At 53.3% G+C, this 10,313-nt stretch overlaps 1 pseudogene; it reads right to left on the bottom strand.

Annotated features, from left to right (window-relative positions):
* Positions 1-210: 210 nt before the first annotated feature.
* LOC723236 (GPALPP motifs-containing protein 1 pseudogene) lies at positions 211-1,492 on the bottom strand (annotated as a pseudogene).
* Positions 1,493-10,313: the final 8,821 nt, after the last annotated feature.

Raw genomic sequence — 10,313 nt, forward strand, 5'->3', positions numbered from 1 at the left:
GCAATACCCTATTAGGTTATTATGAGGGAAAGACTATTTTTCCAGTAAGCCGTATTTTTTCATCCCACAAGACTGACTTTTCAAAAAAAATCAGTTTACTTACAAAAAATATATAATTTTTAATCTATTATAAAAGGAAATAGACTTCACAATTATTAAAGACAACAGAGTATTTAGAAAAGTTCACAATGATCAGTATTAAAATATACCTCACTGAAATATACTTGTAAAAACATTGCTTTTGTCATGTGAAAGTCTGGTGTTTAGTTCTCTAGATTTTTTAATTAGGGCTTTTTTTCTGAGCTTCATTAAACCAGTTGACCTTGAGATCCTTATCATGGTCAGATAGTATTCTCTCTTGAGGCTTATTTTTGTCTTCAGCAGCTTTACTCCTTAACTTTTTATGAGGTATGTCCATGAGCGATTCTGATATTTTTGATTCATTGTATGAAGATACCTGCTCAGCCAGCCATTATCTTCCTTCCTGATAATGTATGTTCTTCATCTTCCTTACTGGAAGACTTCCTTGCTTCTTGTGTCCTTAGCTTTCCTTTCCCTATCAGCTGGAGTATGTGTCCAGATTGATCTATCTCCAGACGTGTCATCAGCTCTTCTTTTAAAAGTCCTTGGCCCAAGACGGAAGTCTTTGATTTCTGAAGGAAACTCAGTCATCCATGACTCTTGCAGTGGGTTTAGATGAATCATCATCTCCTTTGGGCAGTTTTTCTTTCATTCTCTGGGCGCTTTGTTCAAACTCTGTCATTACATTATAGTTAACTGGTCCTTTTGCAGGCATTGGTCTGTTTCCTGTTTCCTGGATCATCTCTGCCCTTACTACTTCTCTATGTAGATTTAATGAAACCAGATGGCAATGCAGGACCTATTAATAGGCCTTGGAGGAGAATCATCCTTCAGTTTTTAATCCAGGAGGGAGGGCTGGTCCCAAAAAGCCATCATCATCATCATCCTAATATTTCCTCTGTTTTCTTGCAGTTGGACCCGTGTCATCATCTCCAGATTCTTGATTTCCTTCGTCATACAAAGAACTACTGTCTTCATTGCTGTCTGATGAATCTGAACTACTGCTTTTATAATTAGGGGGCAGAGCTGGTCCTGCAGCAGGGCTTGGGTTCTGCTCTTCTTAAAGCCGGGCGGCAGGGCCAGCCTGATCAGGTCCCTTGTCATCTGTGGTGGCGGACACTGGTCACAGATACGAGTCTTTCCACGTACGTCAAACCTATCCAAAAGGGATCCCGTGAACCACAGCCGTTAATTTATTTTAACTGAATTATATTAATATATGTCAGGCTGCTGGGGCTGCCATTTGCAAATACCACAGATTGGGTGGCTTAAACAGCAAACTTTTGTTTTCTTACAGTTCTTGAGGCTGGAAGTCCAAAATCAGGGAGGCAACATGGCCAGGTTCCCGTCGGCTTTGTTTTACTGGCTGGTAGATGGTGCCTCTTGCTGTGTCCTGATGTAGGGGAGAGGAGAGAGCTCTCTGCTGTCTTCCTGTGAGGATGTGAATCTCCTTGTGAGGTTACCCCACCCTTGTAACCTCATCATAACCCTCATCAACTCCCAGAGGCCTCATCTCCCAAACCCATCATCTTGGGTTAGGATTTCAACACATGCATGTTGAGGAAACCCAGTTCAGTTCCCAGCAAAACATTAGTATCTTATATGTTGGGCAATGAAGTTTAATGTTTTACATTTGTAAGTGGTTGGTCTGTGAGTTAACTGTGTTGGTTCTGGTTGTCTGGTGCTGGGTAACAAAGCAGTTCCAAACCCAGTGGCCTCCAACTCTGGTTGTATTATCTACTCTCAGCGTGGCCAGGCTAAGTGCAGGCTGGTCTCTGCTCCGTGGTGTCCAGGCCCTCCCTCAGGCTTCTCTTGGCCCGGGCCCTGGATAGGAGTGCTGCCTTCTCCCTCACGTGCCCTCTCTAGTGTGGGGCCTGGGCACCAGGAGGAACGTGGCAGAACCTTCCAGCCCTCTTGGGGCCTGGGCCAGTAACTCAAGGATGTGTCTCCTACTCCATCCTGTGGAACCCAGCAGGCTCAGGTCCACCCTGCTCCAGGGCAGGGGAGTGGAGGCCCCCTTTGGAGTGGGAGCGCCTCAAGTTGGGGAGGGAAGGAACGCACTCTGTGAGGCCATCTTTCACCATGTCTTTTGCTTCGGACCTTTTTGCCTCATTTGTGTATTTCCCCCCACTCCTTCTCCTTACGGCCACTGGCCCTCTGTTCTGTCAGCTGCAGATGTCCTCTGGGCTGCCCCTTCTCCCTCCAACGTGCTCTGTGGGAGTTGCCGACAGAACTGTGTAACCTCGAAGGCCTCTGGGTTTATGCCAGAGCCACAGGCTCCCTCCCCACACCGAGGTTGTACAATTCTTAATGTGGTGTTCTGAGTCTTAACTTGCCACACTGTCCTGAGGGCCACCCGGCAGAGCAACAGCACCCAGTGTGTGACTCGGGGGTCGTTACTCAGGTGGGAGCTGGGCACCCCCAGCCGGGCTTGCGTTCCTGTGTGTGAAATTTGGCTTCTCTGTGTCTCTGTTTTCCTCACCTGTAAACTGGGGGTGATGCTGGTTCTGTCCACTGCATCTGGATGCATTGGTGGCTTCTGGAGTGGTTGCGTTTCCTTGTTTAGACAAATTACGTGACTCCAAGTCCCTCCCAGATGTGACTGGTGGCTCCTGGTGCTGGGAAAGTACAGCGCTGGGTGCGGAGCTGCCTGCTGCTTTCCTTCCCCATTTCATCCTGGGCTCTCCGTATGCTGCTGTGCTTTGTCGGGCACATTGCCGGGCTTGGGGTGATGAGGTGGCCTCTGGGCTTCATCACCCTCCAAAGGCCTGGACACTTCCTCACAGTCCCTAGATGAGAGGGAGGAGGATCTGGCCCTCTCCGGCTCCCTGCCTGGCTCCTATGACTAGGGAAGTTACTGAGGCCCTGGACTCTGAGGGGTGACAGGGGCCCCACGCTCCATGGAAACCAGAGTGGGAGTTGTCATGGGGGCCACAGGCAGAGGGCCTCACAGGGTGGTGGGGATCTCGTGGAACACAGAATCCGAGGCAAGCCTGGAGTACGTAGACTTTGCAGGCTATTCTGCAAGCCCCACCATACATCTCAGCCTGGGCCTGGAGGTGGCAGGTGAAGGCCCCTGGGCAGCTGCTCTGTCCCTGGGAGCCACTGGTACCCATGGCCTGCCCCTTGCGCATCTCATCTGATTCTGGGCCAGGAACCCAAGATGCCCTTGCCTTTGCAACCAAGGTGCCCCACCGTCTTAGCCTCAGACTCCTAAGTACCTCGCCTGATGATTTGTTTACTGCTGGTTGAGAGGCCGCTGCATGTATTTGTAAAGCGGTGCTCCCCAGTGCCTCCTGTGTGCTGGGCATGTGGAGTTGCACAGGGTGCAGCCGAGCTAAGTGGGCCCCTTCCTGAACCGGATGCTGCTGACCACCATCTCCACGCAGTGCGTGCTGAGCTCCACGACAACATGTGCCTGTGCGAGCCCTGCGAGAACTACATGAAGGGCGTCTGCCTGCCGCACTTTGACAGCTCTGTGCCCTTCCTCAGCTCCACCACTGTGCTCTTCTGGCTCATCTACCCCATCAGTGGCCTGCGATGCTGGTGCCTACCCGGCTTCACCGGCGACTTCTGTGAGACGGAGATCGACCTCTGCTACTCCAACCTATGCAGCGCCAATGGTCGCTGCCACAGCTGCAAGGGCGGCTACACCTGTGAGTGCTTCGAGGACTTCACTAGTAGGTGCCTGGGATCTGCGGGTTGCTGGGCTCACCCTGGCTTTGCACACGTGTCTGCACATCACATGGCTGAGGGTTTCGGGTGGTTTCCTCTGTCCACTTCCTTCCAGGGAAAAGGGAGGACAGGCGCTGGGTCCAGGTTTGGGCTCCACGAACCTTGAGATGATTTCAGCAATGACACTTTTTTTTTTCCTTTCTTGAGACTGAGGCTTGCTCTGTGGCCTAGGCTGGAGTGCAGTGGCGTAGTCTTGGCTCACTGCAACCTCTGCCTCCCGGGTTCAAGCGATTCTCCTGCCTCACCCTCCCAAGTAGCTGGGATTACAGGTACATGCCACCATGCCCAGTTAGTTTTTGAATTTTTAGTAGAGATGTTGGTCAGGCTGGTTTTGAACTCCTGACCTCAGGTGATTCACCTGGCCTTGGCCTCCAAAAGTTCTGGGATTACAGGCGTTAGCCACTGCGCCCAGCCAAAGACCCTATTTCCAAATAAGGTCACTTTCAAGGGTACTGGGAGTTAGGAATTGAGCATATCTTTCTGGGGACACAGCTTAGCCTTGGGTGCTCCTTAGTTGGGGAGCTAAGGAGTTTGGGATTCAGGGCTTCTGGCACTTCTTACCAGCCTGGCTGTTGCGTGTCTGCTAGGCCCACAGGCTGCTCCATGGTGGGAGGCAGGCTTCTCTGGTGCGTTTACTTTTGCAAACTCTTAAGCACAGGAGCAGAGGGTTCCCCACGTCCCACCTGGACAGCTTGGAGGTAGGAGAGCTGAACTGGGTGTAGAATGTGAGTCAGTGAGGAACAAATGTCTGCACAGAAATGTCTGGTCACGGTTAGAAAAACCTCGCTGTGGTTTGAAGTGCAGTAGTTCCCTGTGACTTCGAAGTCTGCGCTGTTGAGGGGAGACAAGGCTGCCTGGCTGGGCTGGCTACAGGTCGTGGGCATCTGTGCATGCACCAGAGGGATGCCCCTTCTGCAGACAGATTGTGGGCTCCATGAAAGCAGGGCTGGACTTGAACCTGGGAGGCGCTCACTCACCCCTGCATCAGTCTCCTGTGGCCTTTGTAACATTTCCGCACCCGAGGGGCTTAAGGCAGCACGGATTCGTTCTTGCTGTTCTGCAATCCGGGCATGGGCAGGGCTGCTCCGGGAGGCCCTGGGGAGGGCCTACTGCTCTGCGTTTCTCAGCTTGTGGAGGCTGCCTGGTCCTCAGCCCCTGGTGCCTTCCTCATCCCACTCCGACCCCTGCTTCCACCAGTGCAGCGCCTTCTGCCTCTCACCCTCCCGCCTCCCTCTTACAAGGGAGCCATGTGATGACTTTGGGGTCATACAGTAATCCAGGATGATCTCCCCATCTCAAAACCCTTAATCATATCTGCAAAGTACTTTAGGCTATGTGGCATTACACATCCTTGGCTTTCAGAGATGAGGACGTGGACCCTTTTGAGGTCCATTATTTTGCTAACCACAACCCCGGCATTCAGTTGGCACTTGGTAAATATTTTCCAAAGGCATAAGTAGTGAGCAGGCCTCCCCTTCAGCGCTGTGGTGGGGCCCTGGCCGTCCCTGCTGTGACCTGGACTCAGGGCTGCTGGGAGCTGCTGGGGAGTCCAAAGTGAGCCTCTGCCCTAAGAGTAGTGACCCAGATGACCTCGGAGGTGACTGTGCTCTGCTCTCTCATTCCCTGCCAACCACCACTTTCAAGTCGTTTCTTTGGTGTGGACGGACAGAGCCGCCTCTGTTCTGCTCCTGGGGGCCAGGGGGCCAGGTTTGTCACGCACCGCTGGCCTACTGGGGCTGGGTGTGGTGGGGTTACACTTACCAGATGGAGCTGGCTGGGTGTAGTGGGGGTAGAGTTTGTATTAACGAGGGCAGTTTGTTCCCCCCAACTCCAAGTGATGATTAAGAATTTGTGCTCATTTTTTCTGGACATTGATTTGTCCCGGGGAACTCTGTCCTGGCCCACACTGGTGTGGCCAGGGGAATTTGAACCGTTGGGGTGCTGAGTAGCCTTTTTCCGTGATGAGCGATGAGCTTTTTTCACTCATCATGGATGAGCCTTTTTCCATGATGATGAGTGAGGTTTTCGCTAGCATTCCAGCTGAGCCCAGGCACGCTGCTGTTTGTAATTAGCACGGTTTTCCTGCATGCTGATGGTGTACTGGGACGCCCCTTCCAGCCCTGCTGTGCACAGCTGCCTGGCTCACCTTTTTCGGTTGTCTTTCCATGTCCAGCAGGAGGTTGGGCAGACCCTGGCCCCGCATCCAGTCCCTGCAACCTGCCTTCCTCTGAGGCATGGCAGGGCCAGCCCTCTCTCTAATGAGGAGCCAAGTTGTCAGTGGGGTGCCAGGCTGTGCAGTGCCCTCTCCCCTGGGTGCAGGACCCAGGCTTATCCAACCCTAATGTCCCCACCCAACCCCACTGTCCCTGGACAAGGCTGTTTCCAGGTTGTGCCCACTCCCATGGTCCCTGGAGAAAAGCAACTACCAAGGCCTGAAGGGCACCAGGGAGCCCCACCTGCCCCACCATGGTGCTGTCTTCTCGGTGTGTGCTGGGCCCTGGGGCAGCATGAAGGCCGTGTCCCCCCACCGCAGGACCCCGGGAGTATTGGCTGGGCCCCGGCCCCTTGGGCCGGATGCACCAGCAAGCTCTGCCTCATTTCGGGTCTTGGAGGCCTCCTGAGCTGCCACCAATGTCCTTCTGAAGAGAGCCATACTGCATCACTGCACTCCAGCCTGGGTGAAGGAGTGAGACTGTCTCAAAAAAAAAAAGTCACATGTGCCAGAAAAACACAGATACACCTGTTGGCAGTCAGGAGAAATGTTCTTTCCTAACACCTGGAATAACATGTTCAATGACCTTGTCTATATATCGATATGTATATATATCCGGATATATGTAGATATATATCTAGATTAATCGATATCTGGATATATATTTTAAGAGACGGGGTCTTACTATGTTGCCCAGGCTGGTCTTGAACTTCTGGGCTCAAGCAATCTGCCCACCTCAGCCTCTCAAAGTGCTAGGATTACAGGGAAGAGCCACCTTGCCTGGCCAGCCTTTGTCTATATGTATACTTTTTTTTTTTTGAGTTGGAGTCTCACTCTGTCACCCAGGCTGGAGTGCGATGGCACGATCTCGGCTCACTGCAGTCTCCCCCTCCCAGGTTCAAGTGATTCTCCTGCCGCAGCCTCCTTAGTAGCTGGGGTTACAGGTACCTCCCACCACACCTGGCTAATTTTTGTATTTTTAGTAGAGATGGGGTTTCCCCGTGTTGGCCAGGCTGGTCTGAAACATATGATCTCAGATGATCCACCCACGTTGGCTTCCCAAAGTGCTGGGATTACAGGCATGAGCCACCACGCCTGGCCCACACCATACTTTTTGCACTGTTTTTTTTGTTTGTTTGTTTGTTTGTTTAGTATGTGAATGTAGTTTTATTTTAAAATGCATTCATTTAAAATTCTGTTATTGGGAGAGAATGTTGCTGGGAATTTCTGGTCTTTGGAAGCCCCTGAAGGTCTGTGAGGGGTCCCTGGTCAATGTCCACCCCATGTAGCAGAGGCAGAGGAGGTAGCATGGGCTGTGTGGTTTGTGGGCCACCATCCGTCTAGGGGCAGAAGTGTCACCAACCACATCCTTGGCTGCTGGAGGATGCAGCAGCCAGTCCAGGAACAACTTGCTTGAAGGGTCGCAAACAGAGACCCTCCCAGCAGATGAGGTTCTGAGCACTCCTAGTCTGAGGGCAGATGGAGAGAGAGGCAGCGTGCTGTAGGCCACCTGGCTGCTTTCTCTGGGAAAGCTTCCAGAATCTTCCTGTCACAGAGGAGTTTAAAGTCTGGGGAGGACATCAGAGCAGGGCGGTGCCTGCTGTTTGGGAACTCACAGGCTGGTGGGTGACAGGCAAGATTAGAATCGAGTTCAAATCTAGGGGTGGCCAGACAGTGCAAGGGGTCTGCGTGAGGGGTGGGATGGCGGTGGCAGGCAGGGCAAGTAGCCTGTTCAGAAGGTGGCCTTTGGGCCGTGTGATGGCGGCATGCTCCGAATCGCTGACGAGGCTCTGCCATGTTCTGCCATCACACGGGCACGGGTGTGGGGAGGGGGCGTGAGGCCCTGTCATCTGTTTCTAGGCGTCCCACTTGGAAGAGTCCGGCTCAGCCTGCAGGGTGCTCAGAACAGGGTCGGAGGCTGGGAAGGGCTCATGGCTGCAGTTTCATTGACTCCAGGCAGTGCTTTTTAGAACCTCCCCGGCGACCATCCTTAGCTTGCCCACCAGGAGCCGTGTGCCACCGACGCTGGCACAGCTCTGGGCAAGTCGCCAAGAGCTGGGGTATTCTGTTCATGTCACAGAGCTGGCCTGGAGTCAGTCGGGTTTTCTTGCAGCAGCTGACTGGCTGGGGTGCGTCCGGGATCCGCAGCGGGCTCATTGCCTCTTCCCTGGCTGCTCAGTAACCTCCTCTCTGGTATCTTTCTCTCACCCCCACAGGAGCACACTGTGAGGTGGATGCCCACTCAGACCGCTGTGCCAGTGGGGTGTGCAAGAACATGGGCACCTGCGTGAACCTGCTCATCGGCGGCTTACACTGTGTGTCCTCTCGGCAAGTACAAGAGGCCCTGCTGCAAGGTCACCACCAGGAGCTTCCTGCCCCAGTCCTTCGTCACCTTCTGGCACCTGAGACCGTGCTTCCACTTCACCGTCTGCCTCATGTGAGTGTGCGTCCCACTGCACCACACGGGTATCTTTAGGAAAGGGTTGAGCTGTGTCTGTGCATCCCATGCTTCTAGATCATGACATCGGTGTTCTCCGTGTGTGGCCTTTGACAGAGGAGTAGCTCTAGGCTAGGCGCAGTGGCTCACGTCTGTAATCCCAGCACTTTGGGAGGCCGAGGTGGGTGGATCAACTGAGGTCAGGAGTTCGAGACCAGCCTGACCATAATGGCGAAACTCCTGTCTCTACTAAAAATACAAAATTAGCCAGGTGTACATGCCTGTAATCCTAGCTACTAGGGAGGCTGAGGCAGGAGAATCACTTGAACCCGGGAGGCGGAGGTTGCAGTTAGCTGAGATGGCACCGTTGCACTCCAGCCTGGGAAACGAGTGAAACCCTGTTCCGGCAGGGGGAAGGAAAAAAAAGAAAATCACAGTTCAGTAGCTCTGGTCAGTGTAGGCTGTAGGACTGGCTACACAATTTTTTTGCTTGTTTTTGTTCTTGTTTTTGTTGTTTTAAGAGATTCTCATCTCAGCACTTTGGGAGGCCGAGACGGGCGGATCACGAGGTCAGGAGATCGATCATCCTGGCTAAAACGGTGAAACCCTGTCTCTACTAAAAAAAATACAAAAAACTAGTCGGGCGAGGTGGCGGGCGCCTGTAGTCCCAGCTACTCGGGAGGCTGAGGCAGGAGAATGGCGTAAACCCGGGAGGTGGAGCTTGCAGTGAGCTGAGATCCGGCCACTGCACTCCAGCCTGGGCGACAGAGCGAGACTCCGTCTCAAAAAACAAAAAACAACAACAAAAAAGAGATTCTCACGCTATTGTCCAGGCTGGAGTGCAGTGGCATGACCTCAGTTCACTGCAACCTCCGATTCCTGGGTTCAAGTGATTTTCGTGCCTCAGCCTCCTGAGTACCTGGGATCACAGGCACAAGCTACAACGCCTGGCTAATTTTTTTGTATTTTTTAGTACAGACGGAGTTTTGCCATGTTGGGCCAGGCTGGTCTTGAACTCTTGGCCTCAAGTGATCCACCTGCCTTGGCCTCCCAAAGTGCCAGGAATTCAGGCGTGAGCCACCGCGCCCAGCCCAAAGGCATTTTTGAAACCTCTAATCACCTGTAGTCTCCGACTTCTGTCTTCTGGCTTCAAGCCCATGTAGAGCCTCTGTCCACCCACTGGCCCAGAGCTCCTCAGGAGCTTCCCCTGTGTCCCTGAACCTTCCAGGTGCCCAGACGTTAGCAGGCAGCTGGCTGGTAGTCCTGGGCCAATGAGTGCCCTGAGGTGAGACTGTGGCCCGTGAGATGTCAGTGGGCGTCTCCAGCTCTCCTGGAGAAAGGCTCTTTGGTTTAATGGGAGATGGAGTGGGTGGAGTTCAGGGTGTTCTGAGTGTCCCAGACATCTGTCGGCCCTCAGATTCCTGCACTTAGGAAGCCAATCTGCTGCTGCCCCACAGTGGATCCTCTGGGTTGGGCAGCAGCATTGGGTGCTGGTGGCATCCCTCCTGGAGGACCTTCTGTTGCAGAGATTGGTCCCGAACAAAACACCCCAGGCCTGCCCAGGCTGTCACGGAGGTCAGCGTGGACAACAGTGGTGGTCATGAGTGTCTCTCTGGGCATCCATGCATCAGAGCCCTTCTCATAAGAGTCTGTGAGGGGTCCTGCCTGCTGTTGTCTCCATGTCACGAGGAGGAAGCCAACGCACAGAAAGCTTGCCGAACTTGCCCGGTTCTCAAGGCATATGCATGGGGCCCCACCCTGGGCCTCACCCTCCCCTCAGCTTTGGGTCCCTTCTTTATTGCTTCATCGCCAGCGGTGGACTTGTGCTTGCCGGGGAAGTCGTGCAGG

The sequence above is a fragment of the Macaca mulatta genome, chromosome 10 (genome assembly GCF_049350105.2).
Source record: "Macaca mulatta isolate MMU2019108-1 chromosome 10, T2T-MMU8v2.0, whole genome shotgun sequence".
NCBI lineage: Eukaryota > Metazoa > Chordata > Mammalia > Primates > Cercopithecidae > Macaca > Macaca mulatta.